Source organism: Euprymna scolopes, chromosome 6, assembly GCF_053919585.1.
Source record: "Euprymna scolopes isolate OS-2025 chromosome 6, ASM5391958v1, whole genome shotgun sequence".
NCBI classification, from domain to species: domain Eukaryota; kingdom Metazoa; phylum Mollusca; class Cephalopoda; order Sepiida; family Sepiolidae; genus Euprymna; species Euprymna scolopes.
Window position 1 is genome coordinate 176,692,150 of NC_136487.1, and position 27,068 is coordinate 176,719,217.

The 27,068-nt window shown below is 40.7% G+C and overlaps 1 long non-coding RNA gene across 1 annotated transcript in view; it reads right to left on the reverse strand.

The window, feature by feature from the left end:
• LOC145278120 (uncharacterized) overlaps positions 1-22,540 on the reverse strand; it is a 37,927-nt gene extending 15,387 nt beyond the window's left edge. The window contains exon 1 of the long non-coding RNA XR_013868347.1: positions 22,412-22,540. This is a non-coding gene — a long non-coding RNA (uncharacterized LOC145278120). The remainder of the gene's footprint in view (positions 1-22,411) is intronic.
• Between the last annotated feature and the right edge of the window lie 4,528 nt (positions 22,541-27,068).

Here is a 27,068-nt window from a genome sequence, read left to right on the forward strand (position 1 = left end):
GGAGGGGATCACTTACTGGAAGCTTCTGGGCGCCCTTTTACGAAAGGAACATTTAGAAAGTTCGTTTTCTTGTGGGTTTTATTTTTTTGAGTTTGTGTTGTTTAAAAGTTCCCCTTTTCTTTCTTTTTCCTGGAAATTCGTTTTTCGTAGTCCTTTCAGCAAGGTCGAAATTTCTTGAGGCTGTATATTCTGGTGTTTTCTGGTATCTTCGAAAACTTCCCTGCGGCGAATATTCTGTTCAAAACATCTATTATCTTTTCTCGATAATAGAATTAGTTTTCAAGTGTCTTAGAAAACTAGATTCTTCTTTTCAACTTCTATTATCTTCTCTCGATAATAGTATTAGTTTTCAAGTGTCTTAGAAAACTAGATTCTTCTTTTCAACTTCTATTATCTTCTCGATAATAATATTAGTTTTCAAGTGTCTTAGAAAACTAGATTCTTCTTTTCAACTTCTATTATCTTCTCTCGATAATAGTATTAGTTTTCAAGTGTCTTAGAAAACTAGATTTTTCTTTTCAACTTCTATTATCTTTTCTGGATAATGATATTAGTTTTCAAGTGTCTTAGAAAACTTGGTGCTTCTTTTCAACGAATTTAATGTCTCGTCAAGACAGAGTTGTACAACGCCTTAGTAAATTCCAGGCGTCCTTTTTTATCCGAGACCGACTGTTCTACCGTTCTGGTCCCCTCGAAGCCTTGTTCACAACTGACTATTTTAACTCAAAATATCATACACGTGCCTCAATTTAGCGCGAAAACGTTGCATCCAATCAACGGGCATAAGGGAGTCAGGTGACATAAAAAAAGGGGGAAGCTAGTGAAGGGGGTAGGAAAGGGGTTAAGAAGAAAGGAAGGAAGAACAGAGAAGCAAAAAGAAGGAAAGAAAAAGGAAAGAAAGATGGTGAAAGGTAATTTCCACACTCTCCCTAAAAAGAAAAAAGACAAAAAGAAAAAATCCTCAAACAACAATCTAATACCAAATGTATTCTGGATTTCTTTCATTTAAAGATTTAACAGACCTTACAGGCCTAGACTGAAAGTTTTCCCTGTCCTGACTAGTCCCCGAGCTCAGAGAATTGCCCTCTCCATCGTTAGAAGCTTGGTGAGAGTGGGTTATGGAAAGTTCTAAAGGACACAAGTTCCTTAAGGAATGTTCCTGAGTGCTGCCATCACTCCTTCTGATTAAAGCTGACCGAACTAAGCTATCCGATCCAGAAGTTAGATTAACCACCCTTCCCAAGGACCAGTAAGGACGAGACTTCATAGGGTTTTTTATCAAAACGACATCACCCAGCTTAATCATATTTTCAAAATCAGATTGGTAAAGATCCTGCGACAACTCCCTCAGACCCAAGAGATATTGTTCATACCATAGCGTTTTAAAACGATTCAAGAATTCATCTCTACATCCCAGACTCTCAATAAGATCTTCTTTACTAGGGGGGTTATTCAGGAAACAATCTTCTTCTAAGGACAAAAACACAGAGTTTTTATGGAAGGGATGCACAAAGGCATTAGGAGTAATCACCTCCAAGCCAGAGTCATCAGAGCAACGATAGGTCAAGGGCCGATCGTTAACAGATCCTTGCACATCTGACAGAACGGTCAAAAGTTGAAAATAACTTAACTTCCTACGTCCTATAACCTTGAAAAGACAACTTTTAACAACTCGAATTAATCTTTCCCACACAGCACCGTACCAAGCAGAATATAAAGGTATCGTTTGGTGTTTGATAAGATGGGCATCAACTGTCCCTCTAAATTCGTCAGACAAATAAACCTGTTTAACAAGGTCACAACCCGCCACAAAGGACTTTGCATTATCCGAATAAATGTGAGAAGGGACCCCATAAAAATTGAAAAATCTCAAAAATGCCAAAACCACAGACTGAGTGGTCATATCAGGCAACAGTTCCAAGTGTATAGCTCGCACACTAAAACAGGTGAAGATTAAAATATACATCTTTTTAGTTTCATCACCTTCATGCACCCACAAATGGCCAGTAAAATCGATCCCGGTGTGCAAGAACGGCTTAACTAAATTAACCCGATGCTTAGGCAAATTTGTAACCTTGGGATATCTAAAGGAAAGAGTGTTATATTTTTTGCAAACGACACAACAAGATATCACCGTTTTAATAGCTTGTCTAGCTTTGGGTATCCAAAATCCCAACATTCTGATTTTGCTAAGCGTAGCAGCAATTCCCAGATGCTTACACTTCAAATGACAATCCATGATTATCAAACTTGTAACATGACAAGACTTAGGAAGCAGAATAGGATGAAGGACTGCATCAGAAAAATAAGTAGATTTACCAATTCTACCTCGTGAGCGAATCAATCCTTCATCATCCAAAAATAAATTAAATTTAGAAACCAAAGGGGGGGCTTCACCGCCATCAGACTTAGACAAATAATCCTTTTCCTTAGAAAGGAACAGTCCTTGTGTCATTCTGAGCAAGTACAATCTCGCCTTAATACTAGAGTCGAGAACAATACCTCTCATTTTTGATATAAATCGGAATACAGCAACCAAAACTCCAATGAGCTTCTTCAGCGAAGAAAATCTCTCTACTTCAATTATATAACTGCCCTGAAAGACAGGTTCACAACCAGTAACTGTACTGATCAACATCTGGCTAGCCGGATTAAGACAATTCAGGTCATAACTAGGCCAGATCAAGTTATCTCCTCTCAACCATTCAGGCCCGAATAACCAACGAGTAAAAATCATTTTAAATTTGTTCAGGGACATACCCCTCGTGACAAAGTCAGCAGGATTGTCATCAGTCTTCACATACTTAAACTTCACTGTCAAACCTTTATCACTAAGATTTTTACCATCGCTTTTACATCTTTTAACCGGTTACGAGTGAATTGACATTTCGTTTGGACATTGTCAGATAAAACCCAGGACAGTACTACCTGTGCATCTACAGCGATAATCACAGAACTGAGCACTTCCAAAGGGAGTATTTTCACCAGAACAGAAATGTGCTTCATGCATAAATATACCGCTAACAGCTCCAAGGTGGGTAAGGTTCTCTTAACAGAGGGAACAACCCTGGCTTTAGCGAATATTAGTCTGGCTTCTCCATGCTGATGTAAATATACCGCGATTCCATAGGCCAGTGTGGTTAGAAGCAAGAAAGAGAAGTCTTACCGTGGGTGCTCAGCGAGTGAGTACAGGCGAAGAAAAGGAAGAACAAACATGGCGGCCAGCATTTTTATTTCGTCCGTTCTCGCATAATCTCGTGTGTGCGTGAAGATGGAACCTATAAAACGATGTTCATTTCTGGGTGCTGGGAGATGATTCCCGACCAGCCAAGAGAGAAGAGACAGAGGACTGTAGCGATAATCTTTCTTGAACATTCCGTTTGCGTATTTGAGGTGAACCCTCCCCCCATTTTACGTCAAGCTATTTCGGCGATGGCCAACGCAGGTTTAAGCAATATGATTAAGCCTTTTAATGGCGACGGTGATGTGGTGGCGTGGCTTAAAAAAGTGGACCTTGTAGCAAGGATTCAGAAGCTGGATGATGTGGCCGCAGTAATACCACTGTTTCTGGAAGGGGACGCACTGGCCCTCTATTTGGAGCTCAGCGAGCGGGAACAGGGTGATGCAGACGCCATCAAGGGTCGACTGATCGAAGCTTTCGCAGAGGGACCTTTCGAGGCCTTTAATAAGTTGAAAGAGAAGAGGTGGACTGGTGAATCTGTGGATGTCTATGCGAATGAGATAAGGAGATTGGTTGAGTTGTCGGGCATCAGAGGACATGCCACGAGTCCCGTAGTCAAGATGACTTTTGTTACCGGGTTCCCGGAAGAAATATCGAAAAGGTTGCAGCAGGTACCGGGGGTGGAGACGCTGGATGTGAGTGAGCTGCTTAGAACTGCGAAAATTTTAGTGAGCACCCAGCCCACGGAGCCTGGAGGAACGACAGCAACGGTACAGCAGGATGTGGGCAGGAATCTGCCAAACCCGGGGATCGCATGCTTCGAATGCGGGGGACCACACATGAGAAGAGACTGCAGGAAGTTCTTGCAACGGACAGTGTGTAACAAATGCAATCGAAGAGGCCATTTAGCAGTAAAATGCACAAGTTCGGGAAACTGGCGAGGGGAGGCCGACGCGCCAGCGGCCGCCCCGATTCGAGAATAGAGGCGCACCCGCAGCAGATGCCCAAACAGAAGATTGCGGTGGAAGGACGGGAAATTATGGCCCTGATTGACACTGGCTGCACCACTACCATGGTGCACACTACCCTGGTCGGAAGATGGAAAGGGAAGGGTGAAGTAGTGGCATTCGATGGGTCGCGAGTGAAGTGTCGAGGGAAGAAGACCGTCACTATTGATATTGCTGAACGTCGGATGAGGGTCCATGCAATTGTCACTTATCGCCTGGTGCCTGGTGTCCAAGCCATCATTGGAATGGATGTTATATGCCGCCTTGGAGGTGTTACCATCACATGTGACAATGTGAGTTTCGGACTAGCTGAGTGCGCGGTGACGGAGAACGCTCCCAGAGGGATCAACAAGGCCGGGGAGGAAAGAAAATTGTCGATCAAAGATCAGGACTTCCGAGCCGAATTCGACGGAGAGCGGTGGACAGTGGAGTGGGCATGGAAACATCAAGCGCCATCGATGACAAACAGGGTGGCGTGCTACACAAATTCGCTTAGAGGAGGGGCGAGAAAGGAGTTTGAGCAGGAAGTCGACCGATGGATTGAGGAAGGGATACTGATGCCTTGGACGGATGATGTGGAGTCGGGCATTTTGCCGTTGATGGCCGTTCTGCAAACAACTAAAGGGAAAGTAAGACCGGTCCTGGATTTCCGAGAGCTGAACGGCCATGTTAAGTGCCATACGGGAGGCGACACCGTAGATGTGTGCAGTGAGACCATTAGGGAATGGAGGCAGATGAATGGCGCATCTACATTGGTAGATCTAAAATCTGCCTATTTGCAACTCCATGTTGCCAAGAAGCTCTGGAAATATCAGTTAGTCAAGTACAAAGGCAAAATCTACTGCCTTACACGAGTAGGGTTCGGGTTAAATTCGGCACCCAAGATTATGTCAACTATCCTCAGGAAGATTCTAGAGACAATGGGAAAGGGAGATGGGGTAGTGAGCTCATACATAGACGACATTCTGGTGAATGAAACTGTGGTAACTGCCAAGGAGGTGGTAGCTCATTTGAAGAAGTTCGGCTTGGTCGCCAAAGAGCCGGAAAAATTAGACGGAGGGGCTGCTTTGGGCCTAAAACTGAAACGAGGTGCGTCAGGCGGCCTAGAGTTTCGCAGGGGAAACGAAATCCCACAACTGAAGCAGGAGCTCAACAGACGTGAACTTTTTTCCATATGCGGAAAGTTGATCGGACATTACCCCATTGCTAGCTGGCTTAGACCAGCATGCAGCTACATAAAGAGACACGCCGAAGGACAAGGATGGAATGATAAGGTGGGAGAAAGAACGGTTGCCATGATGGAAGAGCTCCTGAAAGAAGCAGAACGGCAAGACCCAGTCCGGGGAACCTGGAACATACCGCGAACATTGGATGGAGTCGTGTGGTGCGATACGAGCAGCATTGCAACAGGGGTCGTTTTGGAAATTGGAGGAGTAGTTGCAGAAGATGCAGCCTGGTTGAGGAAAAAGAATGACGTCAGCCACATCAATGTGGCGGAATTAGACGCGGCAATAAAAGGAGTCAATCTGGCCTTGAAATGGGGACTACGTGACATCTGCATCAAAACAGACTCCGCCACGGTGTTTGCTTGGCTAAAGTCTCTCATTTCAAGCGAAAAAAGGATAAAAACGAGAGGGGCTGCTGAGATGTTAGTGAAGCGCAGGCTTGGGGTGCTGGCTGAGCTGATGCAAGAATTTTGTTTAAAGCTTCGCGTAGACATGGTTGTTTCTGAAAAGAACCGAGCAGATGCTCTCACGAGAGTGAAGAAGAGTTGGCTGTTGCCAAAGAAAGATGTTGTTGCTGCATCGGATCTAGATGATGTTGGTGTGCGAGAACTGCACAATTTGCACCATATGGGGGTAGAGAGGACTTGGTACTTAGTGAAAAAAGTCGACCCAAGGATCACCAAGGAGCAGGTGAGGCAAGTGGTCAGGACATGCGACAGATGTCAGTCGATTGATCCTGCTCCAAGCACGCATGAAGCTGGCCAATTGGAGGTGAGTGGGACCTGGGAGAGACTGGCATGCGATGTCACCCATTACAGGGGTGGACTTTACCTTACCATGATTGACTGTGGGCCCGGGCGATTTGCTCTATGGAAGAAGCTACGTGGAGGAACAGGCAATGAAATAGCGGCAATCTTTGATGAGGTGTTTTTGGAGCGAGGCCCCGTGGAAGAGTTGTTAACCGACAACGGGACTGCGTTCAAGTCAGTAGCAGTGACAGAAGTACTGAAGAAATGGAAGATCCAACAATTTTTCAGAGCTGCCTACAGACCCAGTGGCAACGGGATCGTAGAGAGAAACCACCGCACCATAAAGGCAGTTGCGGAAAGAGGATGCACCTCACCTGAGCAAGCTGTCTTCTGGTATAACATGTCGCCTAAACTGGGACAAGTACCAGAGACGGTCCCGCAACTGTCAATGTTTGCATATTCCTGGAGGCATCCCAGGGTGGAGCCGGCAAGCCGAGAAGTAGAGGCCACAGGGACAATTAAACTCGGGGACGAGGTATGGGTGAAGCCACCGGGGGCGCGCTGCACCACACAATGGAGTAGGGGTCGCGTAACTGGGAGGAACACTAGTAACAACATTGTGGTGGGAGGAGTCCCGAGGCACATTCTTGACGTCAGACCAGTTGAGGGCGAAGCAGTGGAGGGGAGTGTGCAGCCACAGGAGGAGGACGAGACACCTCAGAGGCCAAGTAGAGAGAGGCGACCGCCACAGTGGATGAGAGACTATGAAATGTGATCTTGAGATCAGGGAGGCATGTGGTTAGAAGCAAGAAAGAGAAGTCTTACCGTGGGTGCTCAGCGAGTGAGTACAGGCGAAGAAAAGGAAGAACAAACATGGCGGCCAGCATTTTTATTTCGTCCGTTCTCGCATAATCTCGTGTGTGCGTGAAGATGGAACCTATAAAACGATGTTCATTTCTGGGTGCTGGGAGATGATTCCCGGCCAGCCAAGAGAGAAGAGACAGAGGACTGTAGCGATAATCTTTCTTGAACATTCCGTTTGTGTATTTGAGGTGAACCCCCCCCCCCCATTTTACGTCAGCCAGGTTCGAGGCATCACAAAACACTATCAACGTGGCTGAAGAATCGGAAGCCACGGAGTAACGGTCGAATTCAAGCTCCCCAATACGTACCAGATCCTTATACAACTTCTCCCAGTCAACCATAATGTCGGGTGGGACCGGCTGGTCCCAGGATACCTTCAACTTCCACAATTTACTAAGAAGGATCCTACCTTTAATAGTAACAGGGAGCATTAAGCCAAGGGGGTCAAATACAGAGGAATTTACAGACAAAATATCCCTCTTACTGATCTTCCTTCAATGCAAGAACTTACTCGCATTTTGTCAGAGGAGGGGTTATACAAATAGCCCAATACCTTCTCAGTGTCAGAACCGTGGGAGGAGAGACTGTTATCCTGCAACATTCGCTTAGCAAGCACTTCATTGTTGCTACAGCAATTCCTCAAGGAAAATCCACCTTCCCCCATGACAGAAACAGCTTCCAAGTACAGCTGCATCAGAACTTCAGCAGAATTATGAGTTTTCATCAGGTTGTCCACATAGAAGTGGCCCAAAAGCATCTCCCTGCAAGGACCAGGAGGGTATTTCTCCACATGATATCGAACCATGTAGCTCAGTATGAAAGGACTGGATACAAAGCCAAATATAAGAGTGTTGTATCTAAAGCAGATCAACTCATCACCCAATCTTAAAAAGAAGCAGAATCTATTTTTGTCACATTCGTCATTCAAACGAATCATTAAAAAGGCCTTCCGAATATCGGCCAGTAGAACATACTGGTTCATCCGAAACCGCAAAAGCAAATCCAGCATGTCAGTGCACATATTGACACCAGAATAAGCGCAGTCATTTAAAGAAGGTTTCCCACCAGTTCTCAAAGAACAATTGAAGACCGGTCTAATCTTGGTCGTGCACTGTAAATCCTGTTTTATCACCGGTCGATGAGGAATCCATACATATTTGTTAAAATCGGAAGGAGTAACCACAATCCTTTCAATTATTCCTTCCTTTTCTTGATCTAAGAAGACCTGACAATAATCCTCGTACAACCCCTGTTCCGTCAGCTTCTTCGATACGCGATTCAAAACTGACAAAGACACCTGATGATTAGCAGGCACCGATTTTAATTTTTCTTCATTCCAAGGCAAACTGACATAGTAAGAGTTATCTATGAAGCGAATGGAGGAGCGAAAGGACTCAATCATATTCTTATCGAAATCACTGAATTCCTCCTCAACAATACCTATGGTTTCCAAACTAAACATTTTTTCCACAGTCCTCTCAACAGAAGACTCCTCAAAACAACTGAACGGATCAGTATACACAGACTTGGGGTTCAACGCAAAATATACATGAGTGAGGTCGCACACAGAGTGTTCCTTGACGACTTGAGCATAATTCAATTCCAACCCCCTTTCCAGGTCTTTGGGAGGAGGAGACCCAAAATCCGCCAGATCACCAAACAAAACCATTCCTTGGGGAAATTCCCACACAAGGCCCTCTCTAAACTCCTTTAAATTCATAGGTCCCAAAAACCTAAGCACGTCCACACCCAGTAAGCCATATACAGGCAAAGTGTCATCTCTCAACTCCGAGAAATTAGCAGCCAATTTGACCTGATGTTTCTTAAGGTCTTCTACCACAGAATTCAATCCGTGAACACGAAACGAAAGGTCCATATCATCATTCACCAAGAACAACACAGAATGGCATGAATTTGGAAACCTCACTTGAAGATTAACTTCCTTCAAGTGTTTAACTTCTTTTCCCAAAAAGGTCTTAATCAGAAACTTACGATCTCTCATGGGAGTATTAATATCAGAAAAGGCATCCAACATTTTTCCAGACAAATAGGATCGCTCACTACCAGTGTCGATAAGGCAGTTGAAAGATACACTTTCACCAGATCCATTGTCGACGGCAACCTCAACAACAGGCAGTAACGAAGAGCTATTCAAGTGCCAACAAGCATTAGAAGCAGTAGATTCACCCCCAACAGAAGGACACAGCACTCTACAGTGACCCTTCTTATTACATAGCCAGCACATTCCATACTCCTTACCTTTGCAAATACATGACTCTTCTGCATGAGAAGGGCTCGAGCACTTGCTACATAAGCCAATCTCCTTACACCTCCTCAACCGGGCAGCATGAGAAGGAAAAAACTTGCAGGAATAACCGTTATGGTTATTGGTTCGGCAAAAATTACACTTAAATCCAATCTTAGTAGACTGGATATGAAAATTTTCCAGTGTGGAAGGTTTTTTAGCATCTGAAGAGCCCATGAACCTAGGGGAAAATGTTTTCTTAGGTGTACTAGCCACCTTCCGAGGATATGTTTCCTTATTTTTACAAAACTCAATCGTTCGAAATATTTCCGAACTGTGGTCTAGTATGTCTTCCAGGGTAGGGTAATTATTTCCTATTTTATGTATCAACTCAGACCTAAAAAGAGTGGGCAGCTTACTAAAAACAATATGACTTAACAACTTGTTTCCGGGAGAGTTCATCTCCAAGAAATTTAAACTGAAGGAACTATTTAATTCGTGAACCTGAGCCTTAACAGAATTCAAGAACTTCTTTGCTACTAAATTGTTGCTTAACTTCTCTATACCCAATATATGGGAAAAAAAACAGAATCCACAATGTTGTCCTTATCTAGAAATTCCGACGCGAGAATGTCGGTGGCTATGCGATAGTTTTCCTCAGATATAGAGAGGTGCCGCACCAGTTGAAAGGCGTAGCCAGACAAATGGTTTTTCAACACAACTAACCTCAGGGCGTCATTTTCTAAGTCCACTACGCTATTTTCGAATTCCCGCTGAAAATTAAGGAAGGCTAATATATCGTTTTCTAAATCCTTTTCACTAAACTTGGGACATTCAATTTTGGGCGTCATCCCCAGACGTTTTTCCTTAATAAGAGAGACTTTGTGATTTGCACTATCCCTTACTTCTACCGAAGGCTTGAGTCTAGACAATTTTTCCAACACCTTCACTCGATGGAGAGCGCAATCCCTATTAAATGCCTTAATCTCCTCATCTTCTGTTCCCTCAATTAAATAGGCATTAATAATTTGCTCGTCTAATAAATCCACTGAAGCAATGTAATCATCTATCTGCTTTTTATATAACGTATAACCTACTTCATTTATTTCATCTAATGAGTCTAAAAATTCAAATACAGTTAAGATTTTATCTCTAATAATCTTTCTTTTTTCAAATAACATTGAGGTAGTGGGAGAGGTAGTCATTTTAGAATACTAAACCCCGCCCCTTCTAACCTATCAACGGCTAAATGCTAAACCACTACCCTTTTGGCGCGCGCGCCACAACAACGCTTCTTGGCGCTAAAAATGCCTGTAAAAAAAAGGAACAAGAAGCCAAAATGGCCGACGCAGAAACAAAGAAGAAGGAAGGAGGGAGGGAGGTACTATCTACGAGATGGACAGCAGCCGGTCATCAATAAGCCGAGACCAGTTTAGCAGAGAGTAGCTTACTAAACTGGCAGAGTTATTAACTCTATGAGTACCAATTTTTGGCAGAGTGAAGAAATTTTATTATCCACTTTGTCCCGTGGAAGTTAATTCTTCTTAAACAATTAATCGTTACTACTAACTCTGAAACTGAAGGAAAAAATTACAAACAAAAAGAGAAAAAATAGGAGAAACAGAATTTATTAACAAAGATATCTAAAGAAAAAGTAATGACCTCTATGGGCTGGCCAAAAATGTCCATCTGGCTTACAAGAGTCTTGTCTTGTAGTAGTAACCAAAACGGGGGAGAGAGAGTGAAGGGAAATAGAAGGAAAGAGAGATAGAGAAGGAGGAAGAAGGGGGGAAAAAGGAGGGGATCACTTACTGGAAGCTTCTGGGCGCCCTTTTACGAAAGGAACATTTAGAAAGTTCGTTTTCTTGTGGGTTTTATTTTTTTGAGTTTGTGTTGTTTAAAAGTTCCCCTTTTCTTTCTTTTTCCTGGAAATTCGTTTTTCGTAGTCCTTTCAGCAAGGTCGAAATTTCTTGAGGCTGTATATTCTGGTGTTTTCTGGTATCTTCGAAAACTTCCCCGCGGCGAATATTCTGTTCAAAACATCTATTATCTTTTCTCGATAATAGAATTAGTTTTCAAGTGTCTTAGAAAACTAGATTCTTCTTTTCAACTTCTATTATCTTCTCTCGATAATAGTATTAGTTTTCAAGTGTCTTAGAAAACTAGATTCTTCTTTTCAACTTCTATTATCTTCTCGATAATAATATTAGTTTTCAAGTGTCTTAGAAAACTAGATTCTTCTTTTCAACTTCTATTATCTTCTCGATAATAATATTAGTTTTCAAGTGTCTTAGAAAACTAGATTCTTCTTTTCAACTTCTATTATCTTCTCTCGATAATAGTATTAGTTTTCAAGTGTCTTAGAAAACTAGATTTTTCTTTTCAACTTCTATTATCTTTTCTGGATAATGATATTAGTTTTCAAGTGTCTTAGAAAACTTGGTGCTTCTTTTCAACGAATTTAATGTCTCGTCAAGACAGAGTTGTACAATGCCTTAGTAAATTCCAGGCGTCCTTTTTTATCCGAGACCGACTGTTCTACCGTTCTGGTCCCCTCGAAGCATTGTTCACAACTGACTATTTTAACTCAAAATATCACACACGTGCCTCAATTTAGCGCGAAAACGTTGCATCCAATCAACGGGCATAAGGGAGTCAGGTGACATAAAAAAAAGAGGAAGCTAGGGAAGGGGGTAGGAAAGGGGTTAAGAAGAAAGGAAGGAAGAACAGAGAAGCAAAAAGAAGGAAAGAAAAAGGAAAGAAAGATGGTGGAAGATAATTTCCACAAATGTTCATTTCTTTCAACAGCAAATAAACGACGTTTATGATATCCATTACTTGAGTCTTTGTTTCCTTCAATTCCCATTCGTTTCATTATTCTTTTGTAACGGGATTGGGGTATTTATATATCCTAGTCCCCTACACAGTCGATTGACAACTCTGATTTGGCATGAAGCTGTGCTGTATTACTGGTAGTTTCATCTTTGATTTTTAGCGATTGTTTACTTCGTCTGTTAAGAAGTAGATTTAGTGGATTTGATGGTAAATAGTTAAGTAATCCTACAATTTCTTAAAAAATACTATTTTTCATGTTTGAACAGATTTCCATGCTTATTTAGAATTATACGTAAGTTAAAGAAATATAAATACATAAAATCTTTATGCTGTACGTACTTATCACTGAACGAAGATGGCATATGTAAAAAATCACATAAATTCATCAAGTATTTTTTTTTTTTACACGGTGATCACCACTTATCAAGGCCCGTAAGCCACTCAGGGATAAGGGTTATTGCAAGTACAGTACGTTGGTGTGGAGATTTGATGAAGTGTTTACTTAAGAGGGCGGTTCATTAGGAATTTGTTAAGGTTGGACTTGAACACATCCAAGTTGTAGTCAGGTGGGAAGCAGGCAGATGGAACAGAGTTCAACAGGGTGCAGTTCTAAGATAGAAGCTTTGTTCATGGAATCCACGTTTTGATTTAGCCACAGATAAAGAGTGGGGGACATTTTTCATAGTGGATTCAGCTAGACGGGTGTTTTTCGTGAAGGATTGGCGAGGGGGGGCAGAGAATGGAGTTCAGCACCTGCCATGGAAATAACGATAAAACAAAGATAGGCTAGCAACGTCTCTTCTGTGGGAGAGAGGTTGCAGGGTAGAGAAAAGGGCATCCCCAGCTAAGCCACGAAGTCTATTTTGTACTCTGTCAAGGCAGGATAGGCTGTTTTTAGCAGCTCCTGCCCAGATATGGCAGCAGTATTCCATCCTTGGACGTACTTGGCTTTTATATAGATAGAGAATTGCATCAGTAGTGAGATATCTTCTGGAGCGGTAGAAGGATCCCACCATCTTTCCAGCGACCTTGGCAACAGACTTGATGTACGTGTTCCATTTCAGATCAGGAGTAAAGGACAAACTCAGAAATTTGTCAAAACACGGGGCTTCTCCTAGACAAGAGCCATCCATTTCAATTGATGCCAGATGGGGATCAGAGCGTTGATGATGTAAAGAAAGGAGTTTGGTTTTAGATGCATTAAAGGTAACCAGCCACATCTTCCCCCACTGAACCACGCGCTCGAGATCAGAGGAGAGAGAATCAGAGAGAACATCACCATTTACGGCCTTTGATGTGTTGCCGTAGATGGTCGTGTCATCAGCATAGATGTCAACGAATGATTTAAGTATGTGTTTAGGGAGGTCATTGATGTAGATCAGGAAGAGAGTTGGGCCCAGGATTGACCCTTGAGGGACTACAGCATTAATGCTGCAAGCCTCTGATTTTTGTCCATCGACCACTACTCTTATGAGCCTATCGGAGAGAAATGATTTAATGATTGAGAAAACATTTCCAGTTATATCGTAGCTGGAAATCTTGTGAAGTAGACCCTTATGCCATATCTTGTCGAAGGCCTTTGGTATGTCAAGAGCAATTGCCCTAGAAAGGAAGCCTTTGTAAAGAGATTCACTAATCCTGTGAGATATAACCGTTCGCACATCTGCGGTAGATCTTGCTGAACGGAAACCATATTGTGTGTCACTAAGAAGAACTAAGGTGCTGTCGATTTCGACCGAGAGTTTTTTTCGGGGCGGGGACGTCTGTAGTATGTATGACCCTGGAGCTCTGCTCAACTGCGGGACAGGTCTAGAAAACCACTCACCCGCCTCTTTATTTAAAAGACATACATTTTTTCCTATGTGCAGTTTGGGCAGATTTTTTTGCCTGTCGATCTTGGTTCATCTTCTGATTTGCCTCTGATACAATCGTGTCATTATTTTCTCCTTGTTGGTGTTTTGGTTGGTGCATTTGATTTGGGATGTTCCCAGCTTGCTTTCTCTTGGTATACAAGTCCACCTAGTGATAGAATGGTATGATCTAAGGAAGTTGTTCGCAGGCATACCAATACCATGTCCAAGTTACGACCACTTGAAGCAGATTTCTTGAATGCCGATTTCACTGTCTGGACACATCATTCCGCTAAGCCATTCGACTACGGAAAATTGGGTGATGACATGTGATGTTCGAAGTTTCATTCTTTTGCGAATTGCTTAAAATGGACTAAACTGAAGTGTGGACCATTGTTACAAATTACTTTCTCTGGAATTCCTTGTTCTGTAAATGTTTCCTTTGTTTGAACTTGGAATACTAGTCTACAATGAGCATAAAGTTGAGACTCTTAATGTGAAATAAGTGAATGGCCACTATCTTTCATGGCCTAACTGGAATCTCATGCATTATCGGGAATTCTGTACCCCGCGCTTTTGGTGCTGCTGACATAAGGCGCATCGTTGTACTATGTTGTTTATATCTTTATTAATATTGTGCCAAAAGACACATTATTTTGCTATGAACTTACATTTCTCCATCCTTTCATCCATGTAGATGAAAAACTCTGGCAACATCAATTGGTCCGGTACAAGGGGAAGATGCATTGACTGACGAAGTTAGGCTTTGAGATGAGCTCAGCCCCCAAAATTATGACTGCCGTGCTGAAGACGGTGCTGAATAAAGACTGTACAGTGGACAAGGCCACTAGTTCTGAAACAAAAATGTAGTAGGCAAAAAAAAAAAATGTTCTGTCAGCAACAGTACAACTTCAAAATAGTCAATATCGCCCACCTCCAGAAGAGAGGGAATTCCTGTCCGTGATAACCGTGGTAAAAGAAGACACACTCCAATCGCCAGAAACACCCACACACACAATTTGCAGGACACTGCCGACTCGTCTCTAGCCTCCTGCTTTTATAGTGGCCGGGAAGTATCCATTTGCATAATCACATGAGAAAGAAACGTGATTTTCCGAGAGTTGCATGGGGTAAACGCTAATAAAACCCCCGGACGCCATCTTGGAATTCTCTTTTCCCCCCAACCGGTGACACAACAGACGTACCCGAGGTAAGCTCTTTTTCCCCTCATTTTAGTTATTGCTACTTCTGCTACAGACTCTTAATGTGAAATAAGTCAGTGGCCACTATTTTTCATGGTCTAACTGGAATCTCATGCATTATCGGGAATTCTGTACCCTGCGCTTTTGGTGCTGCTGACATAAGGCGCATCGTTGTACTATGTTGTTTATATCTTTATTAATATTGTGCCAAAAGACACATTTTTTTGCAAGGAAATACATTTCTCCATCCTTTCATATCTATAATGTATTTTTTGTAATATCTCGTGTTGCATTGATTTGGCTATTATTATTCGGGTTGTTTTAAATAAAATTCCATTTTCAGTGAAAGTCTGTCTCGATAATACCATTATGGTCTCATATTTTGTGGAATTCCTGAATATGCCAGGGCAATCTTATAGAACAATGTCCCTCAGTTCCTATATTGTTAGATCATCATTTATTGCTTGGTGTGACTGAGCTAGTTTTGGAATTGAAAATTGATCAAAATACATTCTCAGATCCAATTCCATGGCTTCTTTAGCTTTTTTTTTTATTGGATATCCTTGAGAATTAATCCGCTAATAGGCGATATGCAATTGTCATAACATATCCTTGCAAACGTATGGGGTCGAGAAAGAAGTACAACTAAATATTTTAAATTAACCATTTCCAGAAGCTTATAATAACTTTCCACCCGGAATGCACTTCCGTATGTGTTAATCATGACGTGTTCACACACGAAGCCACAAAACAAATGGCATAAGCTTCCGCTCTATGTTGGCATGACGTTGCTCAGTATCTTAAAGATTTTGATGCAAACACGATGGGTTTTCTTCCTTAGGGCAAAACAGGGACAAGTTCTCTACTTGATATATCGACTTGGATGACGGATTGTTTTGCGCGATCAAAGTAAATCGGTTACATTTTCTTGCAAATCAAATCATTGATGTGTTAAAGAGATGTTTAGTGATTTTCTCTCCACTTGTACTTCGCTTCTTTTTTTTTAGGAAATTTCTCAATGGTGTCTGGTATCTGATTGGTGTAGGATAAAGGTTGCCATATATGTGATGATTCCTAGAGGTGGTAATCAAGGGACTAGGTAACATTTTTATTTCTTTTAAATTTGCTGGAATCTGGGTGCATACCATTTTGATCGTATATTGGACCAAAAAACTAAATCTGATTCTCACTGATTGCAGCTGTTGACGGTTGAAACAAAGTCCTTCCTTCTGTACTTTCTTCATTAAATTGTGCAGGTGCTTGTCATGCTCTCCTTGGGCTTTTCCAAAAACGATGACATCATCAATCATCCTTAGAGCACCAGGCCACTTCTTCAGGATCATAACCACTTTATGAATAAACATACCCTAAGACATCACAAGACCAAAATACATCCATTGAAATCAAAATCTTTCTAAAGGAGAGTTGAACGTAGTCAGCAGTCTGCAACGAGTTTGATGAACCAGTAGCCATTTTGGCTTCCAATTTTGAAAAAAATATTTGGCATTAATAAGCTTTTGCGCAAGTTCTTCCATTGTAAGTGTTATGTAATGGCATTTCATTATGTTAAAGTTTTTGGATTCAAACACAATCGGAGTTTCCCGTTGCATTTACACACATGAACCCAAACTGCTGACTAATTCTGCAAATTTGATTACTCTACATGTGACGCCTTGCTTCACCATATTCACCAATTTAGTCTGGATTTTATCTCTCATGTGTATGAGACATTTTCTAGGTGCATGGAGAACGGAGGTTTGTAATGCTTTTAGGGCACACCCTAATAAAATAAATAATTCGATACAAGCTTCTGAAATGACAAGCGCAACATTATGGCAAACAGACGTTAAGTATTTTAAAATTCACCCTAACAAATGTATTTCATGTTACCTTGTTTAAACTTGTTTTTCTTGTTTTATTTATGTATTTATTTGTCTCTACTTTTCATGTCTTGACAAACTTTTAAGATAAGATTCGTCACCCCCCCCTTCGCGACTACTATTGAAACAGGCAAAACACTGCTCACCCATGCTACAAAGTAAACTAGCGATAAAAAAATGCAGGAAATTATTTTCTCTATTACAGTAGATAAAGTTAGGACTTTATTTAAGTAATATACTTAATATATACTATTACTGTAAGCTTACTTATATTGAAAATGCTTGCTTCCTGGCTAGCCAATCAAACCATCTAATGTAGTAAGTCTTATTTTTAATTATATTCGAAATATAATACAGTGACATTAGCAAAGAAAAAGTCACCTATGAAAACGAACCTCCTAAATTAAAACCTTGAATAATTATCTAAACTCAAATGTAAATTAATATTAAGCCGACTCCACAAATTGATAAAAGTTAATTATTGGATTTTAACTATAAGTTGAAGCTCCAATGATTCAAACTCGAGATAGATAACGCCAAAAACATCCACCCATTAATATGGGAGGGGAGATTATCATCAAAAGTGTCCTGAATTGATGATCTAGCACCGGACATTACTACTTAGATATTAATAAGTCCCTTGTACCCATTCCCCTCCCCCCTTTTTTTAAAATGGAGAGTAGATAATACAGTGGATGTGTTATCGGCAGCTCCAGTAACTCTCGCTTCTCCTTTTTTGTTCCTCAGTCCTCATTCAAATGAGTGATTTTTCTGACAAAGGGTGAAGAAAAAGCTGCTTTAAAGGTCGTTAGTATTTGGTGAACAGTAGTCTGAGATGTCGGAAATTTTTCTGTCTCTATGTCTATCCTTGTGGCCATGTCACTAGTAAGGGTGCTGGAGGTAAACGTTTTGTCTGGGCTGACGTTATCCGCCTGATAGTCAGGGACCCGAACCTTCGATTAACCACTAAGGAGGCTGTCCTATCAGCAGGCGCAAAGTACTGGGACTGCTGTATTGCCATTTAGTGAATGAATTCTGGACCATGCAGTAGTCTCTGGTGGGGCCTCTCGATGCCATACTAGTGGGTAATTGTTACGGCTTTACCTTTTCATCTGCTACAAAAAATTCTGTCTTTTTCTCTCTTACTTTCCCTCTGTATCCTGCTCTAACCAAGTATGCCGACCTGTTTCACAAATCCCAAAACCTCAACATGAAATATCTCCAGAAAAAAACTCGAATAAACCCAGAACTCCATCTTCCAACGTAGACCCCCTACTACCAGGTCTCCTTCTCCAACATCAGGAGTCTACGTTCCAACCTTCCAGAGGTTGAAACCCAATTACAGGAGACGAAACCGGACATATTCTTTCTAAGCGAAACTGGAATATGGCCGACCACTTCCCTAGATGAGTTCATAATTAACGGATACTCTAACTTAACATCTAAATCTGACCCACAAGATCGCCATGGGCATGGAATATGTGCCTACATTAAAGATAGCTTCCCGTGTGGCAGGGATATCTCTAGAGAAGATCCTAATTTACCTATATGCACTTCCGGGTTGCACTTGCTTACACGACTGCATTTATATTTGCCCTCTATCGGCCCCATAACAGCGGAGTTACTATCTTTAAGAGTATATCTGAGAAAATAGACCAGATCCTGTCTGCACATCCCTCGGCTAACATCAACATCTGTGGTGACTTCAACGTCCATAACCTGGAATGGCTGACCCATTCAAATAAGAAAGACGATGAGAGGAGGTTTTGTCATGATTTTGCCATTGCTTATGACCTCACTCAGATTGTTCGCGAACCCACCCGTGTGCCCGATACTACTGGTCAATATGCAAGCCTCCTAGACCTTATCTCTCAACTTCCCCTGAGCTATGTTCATGTTCCGTTCATTCTCCTCTAGGATCCTCCGACCACTCCGTCGTATCAGTTAAGATAAAAATGAAATGTAATAAGTCCCCAGACGTACCCCTCCACCGTACTGTATACCGATACTCTATGGCTGACTGGGATAACTTCCGTACATTCATATCTGATTCACCTGTGCATTCCATGTTTAAAAAGATGTGTCCTCTATAGTATCAGATCTGACCGAATGGTTAATTCTAGGCATAGACCGATTCATACCATCTAAAAAATTCCAACAAAAACCTTACAGCCAGCCATGGTTCTCCCCAGAATGTGCTGCTGCTATCGCGCACAGACATCACTTTTTCCATAGCTACCAACGTAATAGATGCACTGAGACTAAAGCTGCTTTCAGGAACGCCAGCAACCACTGTAAAAGAGTAATAAAAAATGCAAGAGAGCTATACGCACAGTCTGTTAAATCCAAAGTAACTGATCAGCGGCTTGGTTCCCACCAGTTTTGGCAAATAACAAATAGGATCCTGAACAGAAGTGTGCGTTCTATCCCAACCATTATCAATGGACCAGAGATCATCTCGTCACCGTCAGACATGGCCAGACTATTTGCAAAGAACTTTGCAGCTAATTCTACCCTATACGACGAAGGTCATCAACTCCCCATATTTCCTCCTATAACACAGAACATGCTAGGTAACATACAAATATCTGTGCATAACGTCGCCAAGCTAATCAAGAACCTTAATTCCAGTAAAGCAACTGGCCCTGACGGCATCCCAATTATAAAAGCTTCAACCATGACGTTATTTGCTGAAAAATAGGATTCGAGTTGAGCAAACCAAACTCGAACGTCGCCGGCGAAGGCAGGTAAAGTCATAGCCATTTTTTATAGGGGAAACGACAAAATAGACCAAAAAAAAAAAAAACAAACTAACTATCCGAAATATAGACAGGACCACGTGGGGGAAAAAGGGAAAATATTTAACACTAGATAAAATACGGATAAGAGACGAAAAAAGAAAAGATTCCACGCACAAAAAAAAAAAAAAAAAAATAGAAAAATATACTCTTGAAATGCAAGGCAGTGGTAAAAGAGTTAACGTATGAGTGTGTGTGTGTGTGTTTTTTTTTAGAGTATATATATATATATATATATATATACAGAGAGAGAGAGAGAGAGAGAGAGAGAGAGAGAGAGAGAGAGAGAGAGAGAGAGAGATTTTTTAAATGTGTGTATATGTGTAAAACATGAAGTAAATTTGTATAAAAGGGTACTTACGTATTTTTTTTTGTTGGCCGAGAGACGAAGAGAAATGTTACATATTTTTTTTATTTTTATTTCATTTATTTTTTTCTTTTCGGAAAAGTTTTCTGTTCTGTATCGGTTGTCTCTTGCTTGAGTGCGTATGGTGTACGCACGTGTGCGTATGGTGTACGCACGTGTGCGTGTCTGCTTTCGTCTTACTTCGCAAAAACACAAAAAATGTTTAGTCACTTTTTTTTATGTGCGTGCCGTAGCTGTTGTGAAAGAAAATGTGTTTTTTCTTCGTTTTGTTTGTATCCGGTTGAAATGTTTTATTTTTCACCGTGAAACTGAGAAATATTTCCTACGAAATGCGTTCAAATGTTTTCAGCTTTTATTTTTTTTTATGTAACACGTGTCTTTGGTCGCCTCTCGGCTCCTTAATTTTTTGTTTGACGAGGATGTTCTGTTTTTCTTGTTGGGGGGGGGGGTCGCTGGCTTTTCTATGCTGTGTCGGGTTTTACGAAAAATGAAGGCTCGCCATTCAGAATGCTTGTATATCACGTCGCGGTCACCATTTTAGGTTTTGTAATGCTTTTAGGACACACCCTATAAAATAAATAAGTCGATACAAGCTTCTGAAATGACAAACTCAACAACTTCATAAAAGGTCACACAAAAGGTTTATTGAGGAGAATGCGGTATTTTCCTTGTAGAAAGCTGGACTCCGGCACTTGGTATTATCGTGGTAGTTATTCCAGTGGAATCGTCGATACCGTAGAGATAACACCGAGGTGGAGAGAGAGAGAGAGAGAGAGAGAGAGAGAGAGAGAGAGAGAGTGAGAGAGAAGAAAAGGAGGTCCGTTCCGTTTGGTGCCTCTCTGCGTAAGAATGAGTTGTTTTTCTTCAAACCGGATGCTGGTCGATTTCCTTTGGGGATAGGAAGTATCAATGCGCCGTACCCCTGACTGCTCAAGATGTGGCCGAATAGCACAGGGGAGAGGCATTGATTCGAGGAAGAAAAAAGTCCCATTTGTTTCTGTTACACTATCTAAACTGTTTTGGCCCATATTTAACAGATAATGTGCTCATCTTATTGTAATGGAAGTTTTCTAGATTGCACAATATATGGTTACTAGTTCAAGGTCTCTGATAGATAGTAGGTCTTTCGGTTGTCACAACAAAAACCTTAAGTGGCTTCCATTCTCATTTGTGCGAACACTGTACTTTTATTGATCGGTGTTGCATAATATTAGAGCCATTATATGCTGTTAAAACAGTTGGTTAATCATTTGTTGCGCTAGGAGGTGGCTGTCCTTCTGGACTAATCAAATGTTGTAATATCTCAAGTACGTAACGGAAGTATATTGCCTTCTGCTCTTGAGTCAATTTTAGTTTTCAGAAAATACGAGAGTGGGAAGTTTGATTAGAAGCGTTGTGAAGACCTCTGTATTTGCTGGATAATATTGAAAGACATTTTTTTTTAACTTTTCAAATATTCTTTCATTGTTTCTCTGACAGGCATGCTGTGTTTTTTTTTTTTTTAGTTTGTGCTAATTCCTTTGTACTTCTCGTCCATCAAATCACACGCATACGAGCTACTCAGTTAAGTTATGATTTTCCTTACAGATTCACTACGGTGCAGTTTTAACAACAATGTATTGTTAACTAAGTCAATGCAGGAAGCATCTGCGTCCTCGACTAGAGTAGGCAATCAATCGTTTTGATTGAAAAATGGGCAATTTCACCGATTTGATAATTATTTATTTATTTTTTTAAATAATGCTGTACTTATTGTAAAATGAACGATAATTATTTTTAAAAGTGATAGAAGTCAATCGAAAGAGCTCAACATTAGAAACTAGATCACGTTTAAATCTCCTACTATTCATCTGTTAATCTTGGCAGCTCGAAATCGAAAAATTCAGTTTAATTGGTTTTAAGTAATAATTAATGAAGACAACGTCAATTTTGTTAAGAAATAAACACCTTCGAATATGTTTTTAACGCCGTTATTTTCTGGTCATTCACTTAATATTGTACAAGTGCATCACTATAATAATACTGAAAATTAAATAATAATTCTTGGCTAGAATTAACGTTCTATTTTTTATTAAAAGAAAGAAAAACATGATTAAATTCTGACTGCGCCACTATTATAAAATTGAGCAAGAATTAAAAAAAATAATAATGCTTTAAATTACTGTAAAATCGAACGAGAATTCTTAAATAATAAATCTTGTACTTACTTCGAAATCTTTGCATCTTGATTGAATTAGTTGATCTGATGAGAATTCTTGACTTGTGTCTGTACAATTCGAAGCGATTTTTAAGATTGAAAATACTTTTCCTTCTTTTATAATATTAATTCGGTGGGGGTGGGGGTAGATGTCGTGTAAAATAAAAAAAAAGAATTTTTTTTATTTTTTAGCTTCACCCACTTTAATTATGTCAATCAATCAAAATAGCCGGCCTCTCTTGCTTCTTCCTGCTATCCACACATTTACAATTTTTTCTTTTACACACCTTTTGTTAATTCTTTTTTATAGAAACACTTTGTAAAACAGCCAGAATCGATCACAAACAACGCAACAATCCAATAAAAGAAAGCAGTAATTCTCACCATTGATTGATACGACTCATTCGTCGTTACCAGAATTGATTCGGCGTGATGCGATGCGGTGTGATGCAATTCTTTCGACGGACATTTCGAAAAAATGGCGCGAAAATCAAAAACAATAAAGTAATTTGTAACTTACTCTTTTCTTGATTATTTGTCTCTCTTTGATTTGTTACTTTGAAACTTTATGCGGAATTTTAAATTGCAAATGCTGATGCCTTATTCCATATAAAATATGCTGATCACCTACTTCCAGACCAATTTTCGATTTTAAGGACAAACAAGCATTTTTATTTTGAATAATACGATTCTCTATATCTATAAATCTACTCTCAAACCATGAAGGGAGTATTGTTGTCATATTTAGTCTTCTGAATCACTATCTCACTTAAAAGTTCCTGATGATATGCAGAAACGTATCTGTAATTTGATTGAATCCAACCCTTATCTTTTTTGCATCTTTGCCCTCTCTGACAAACGTGATATTGCTAGTCTCAGTTTTTTCTATGTATATATCATTAATGCATGTGTTCTTCAGAATTGTCTGATATATTTCTAGCATCTTTTGTTCCGGCTCGTTTGACCCGTTGGTCTTATGGTCTTCATCAATTCACTGTCTTGATACTTCATTGTAATACAGCTTCCTATTTAAGTAGGTTCTTTCCAAAAACTGCAGTCTTGTGGAACTCTCTTCCTGGTGACAGTTTTACTCCTACCTTTAAACCTGGTCTTTTCAAGATTAAGGTCAATAAGCATAAGAGGCTTCTTGTCTGGAGGTAAACTATAAACAACTAGGGGAGGCTGACAATAATGACAAATATTGTAGATTTTAAATCTGCATCTTTAGAAATTCGTGTTGCGAGACATCTCTGGAAGTTTCAGTTGATCCGATATGAAAGAAAGACCAAGCGTCTGACTAGATTGGTGTGCCGGTTAAATGTTGCCTCAATGATAATGTTCGTAGCTGGATTAATTTTATGATAACTCGTGAGAAAAAATCTAAATCTAAGTAATTATCGCACGATGTTTAGGAATTTTAAGAGAAAAGATTGGTAAGTTCGATTTAAAGTTAAGTGTAACGTTTATGCCCTCTAGCAAAAGTAAGGCCAACAAACTGACTAAGGTGAAAAGAAATTGGCTCAACTCAGAGAGAAGGATTACGGAAGCGTCTTGTGCCGAACAAGATAAAGTAAAGGAATTGCACGAACTACATCATGCAGAGTAAAAAGAATGCTTTATTTAGTGCGGAAGGTCTACATGGAGGTGACGAGGAATAGTGTGCAAAAGATAGTCAGAAACTGTGATCAATATCAGACGATAGACCCACCACCTGTTGAAAATGAGTGGAAGTCATTTAATAAAAATGTGTGGACACATACCTCATCACCGGAGCCTGCGACATCCAGAAAGGTTTTAGAAATTACTATGAACACATTTTGTTTGACGAAATACTAAGGCGCACACAATGTGTGTGTATTTTATTTACAACATGGAGAACCTGAGAGTTACAATAAAAGGGGAGAGAATCCCCACAGTAAAAAGGTTTTGGAAAGGGGCAGATAGCCCTATAGCAATTGAATATATATCAGCACTCCTCCTCAATTGCTGACAGTCTGCATTATAGTTTATGGAGTCCCAAAAGTTCCTGAGCCTTACAAACTGTGTGCTTCCAAGTCCTTTTGTTAGCATATCGGCTACCATCTCTTTACTTGGACAGTATTCGAGCTTAACAGTTTCCCGCTCGACCAGTTCTCGAACATAGTGGAACTTTATGTCCACATGTTTGGCCCTTCCATGATACTGTGGACTCCTTGTCATACATATGGTTGACTGGTTCTCCTCATATATAAGGGTTGGTGTTACTGGAGATCCTAGCAAGGCACTTTGAAGATTCTGCATCCAAACAGCCTCCTGTGCTGTACTTGCCAATGCCATGTACTCAGCTTCGGCTGTTGATAGAGCAACACAGGTTTGCCTTTTGCTTCTCCAGCTGACTGCCGCACCACTCAGCTTAAAAACATATCCAGATGTTGATCTGCGATCATCCAAATTACCAGCCCAGTCAGCATCGGAGTACCCCAGGAGAGTGGTGGCTTTCTTCTTGTCATAAAGTAAACCATATCCTTGTGTACCGTTTAAGTACCGGAGCATATGTTTCACAGCCTTCCAGTGTTCCATTGTAGGTTGAGAGCAGAATCTAAAAACATTTCCAACGGCATGAGCAATATCCGGTCGTGTCCTTGTCGACAGGTACAATATGCTCCCAACTGCAGACTGATACAACTCTTTGTTGACCAGTTTACTTGTTTCCGTTGCCTTCGTCAATTTTGTTCCGGGATCAATTGGAGTAGACACAGGTTTGGAATTCTCCATCTGGAACTTTCTCAAGACATCTGCTGTGTATGTAGGCTGTCCAATCCATATTTTTCCTGCTTCGAGATAAATAATCTTCACACCCAAAAATGGTGTAGTTTCCCAAATCTTTTATTTTGAAAATCTTTGATATCGCTTTCATGAAATCTTCTATAAGACTTGTGGATTTACATGCCACAATGATGTCATCAACATAAACAGCTGTTATGAAAATGTCTCCTCCTGAAGATTTTATGTAGATGCATGGATCACTTTCCAACTGTTTGAAGTCCATCTTCTTCAGCTGACCATGCAGTGCATCATTCCAACATCTTGGGGACTGCTTCAAGCCATAAATACTTCGCTTCAATTTACAGACAAGATGTTCCTTGCCTTTAACTTTGAAACCCTCTGGCTGCCTCATGTAGATTTCCTCTTTCAGCTCTCCATTCAGGAAAGCAGTGGCTATGTCCAATTGATGCAGCTTCAGATCATGCTGTGCTGCTAGTGCAATAACTGTTCGCACCGATTCAAATCTCACAACTGGGCAGAAAGTCTCGTCATAATCGATTCCTTGCTTCTGAAGAAAACCTTGAGCTACAAGTCGAGCTTTATAGTGTTCCATATTACCATCAGCATCGTATTTACGCTTGAACACCCACTTGCTACCAATAGTTTTTCATCCACTGGACAATTCCGTCAGGTCCCATACTGTATTAGAATGTAAGGAAGAAATTTCGTTATTCATTGCCTTCAACCATTCATTCTTTTCAGGACCAGAAAGTGCTTCCTTCATGGTCAATGGGTCATTTAAGTTATGAGCCATGTAAACCCATTCGCCATACGGATCTGGGGTTTTCTTTAGCCTTGATGATCTTCGGGGTCCTGTTAGCTCTTGTGGGTTGTCTTCATCATCGGAGCTATCTTGGTGTCCAATTTCTACAAGAGATGGATTTACAATTTCTTCTTTCTCCTGTTCAGCTATTGAACCTGATTCATTGAAGATGACATCTCTGCTATGGAACACTCTGGATTTTCTGGTATCAAAGAGTCGATACCCTTTTATACCAATCCCGTAACCAAGGAATTTGCACTTCTTTGCTTTTGAGTCCATTTTGAATCTTTCATCCTTCGGTACATGGACAAAAGCATCACATCCAAAAATGCGTAGGTGTTTCACATTAGGCTTACGTCCCTTCAGCACTTCATATGGTTTCATACCTTCTACTGCATTTGTTGGGCTCCGATTTCTAATATACGAAGCCGTTGATAATGCCTCAGCCCAAAATTTCTTAGGCAGCTTAGAATCCGATAGCATTGATCGAACCATCTCCACCAATGTTCGGTTCATCCTCTCTGCAACACCATTTTGTTCTGGCGTTTTTGGAACAGTATACTCGTGCTTAATCCCCTCCTTCTTCAGGTAGTTTTCAAATTCTTTTGAAGTATACTCTCCTCCATTGTCGGTTCGTAAAACCTTTATATTTTTACCAGTGAACTTTTCCACCATAGTTTTCCATTCACTGAATTTTTGGGGGACATCTCGTTTGTTTTTGAGCACATATATCCACACAAATCTGGATTTGTCATCAATGAACGTGACAAAATATTCGGCACCACCAAGCGATTTTGCCTCTATCCTTCCACAAACATCGCTATGCACAATTTCAAGAAGCTGAGTTGCTCGCTTTCCTCCAGATTTTGGAAACGATGAACGATGATGTTTTCCATCCAAGCAAGGCTCACAAAACTTAATTTCCTTGTTTATATTATAGTCAAGGCCAGTAACTAGTTGGTCCTTTACTAGTTTTTGCAAGTTCTTTTCTCCAAGGTAGCAAAAGCGTCTATGCCAAATCTCCTCCTTTGTGTTACGATCTAAACAGGAGTTTGCTGCATGGGTTGATTCATTTATATCAGAACAGTTTAAATAATAA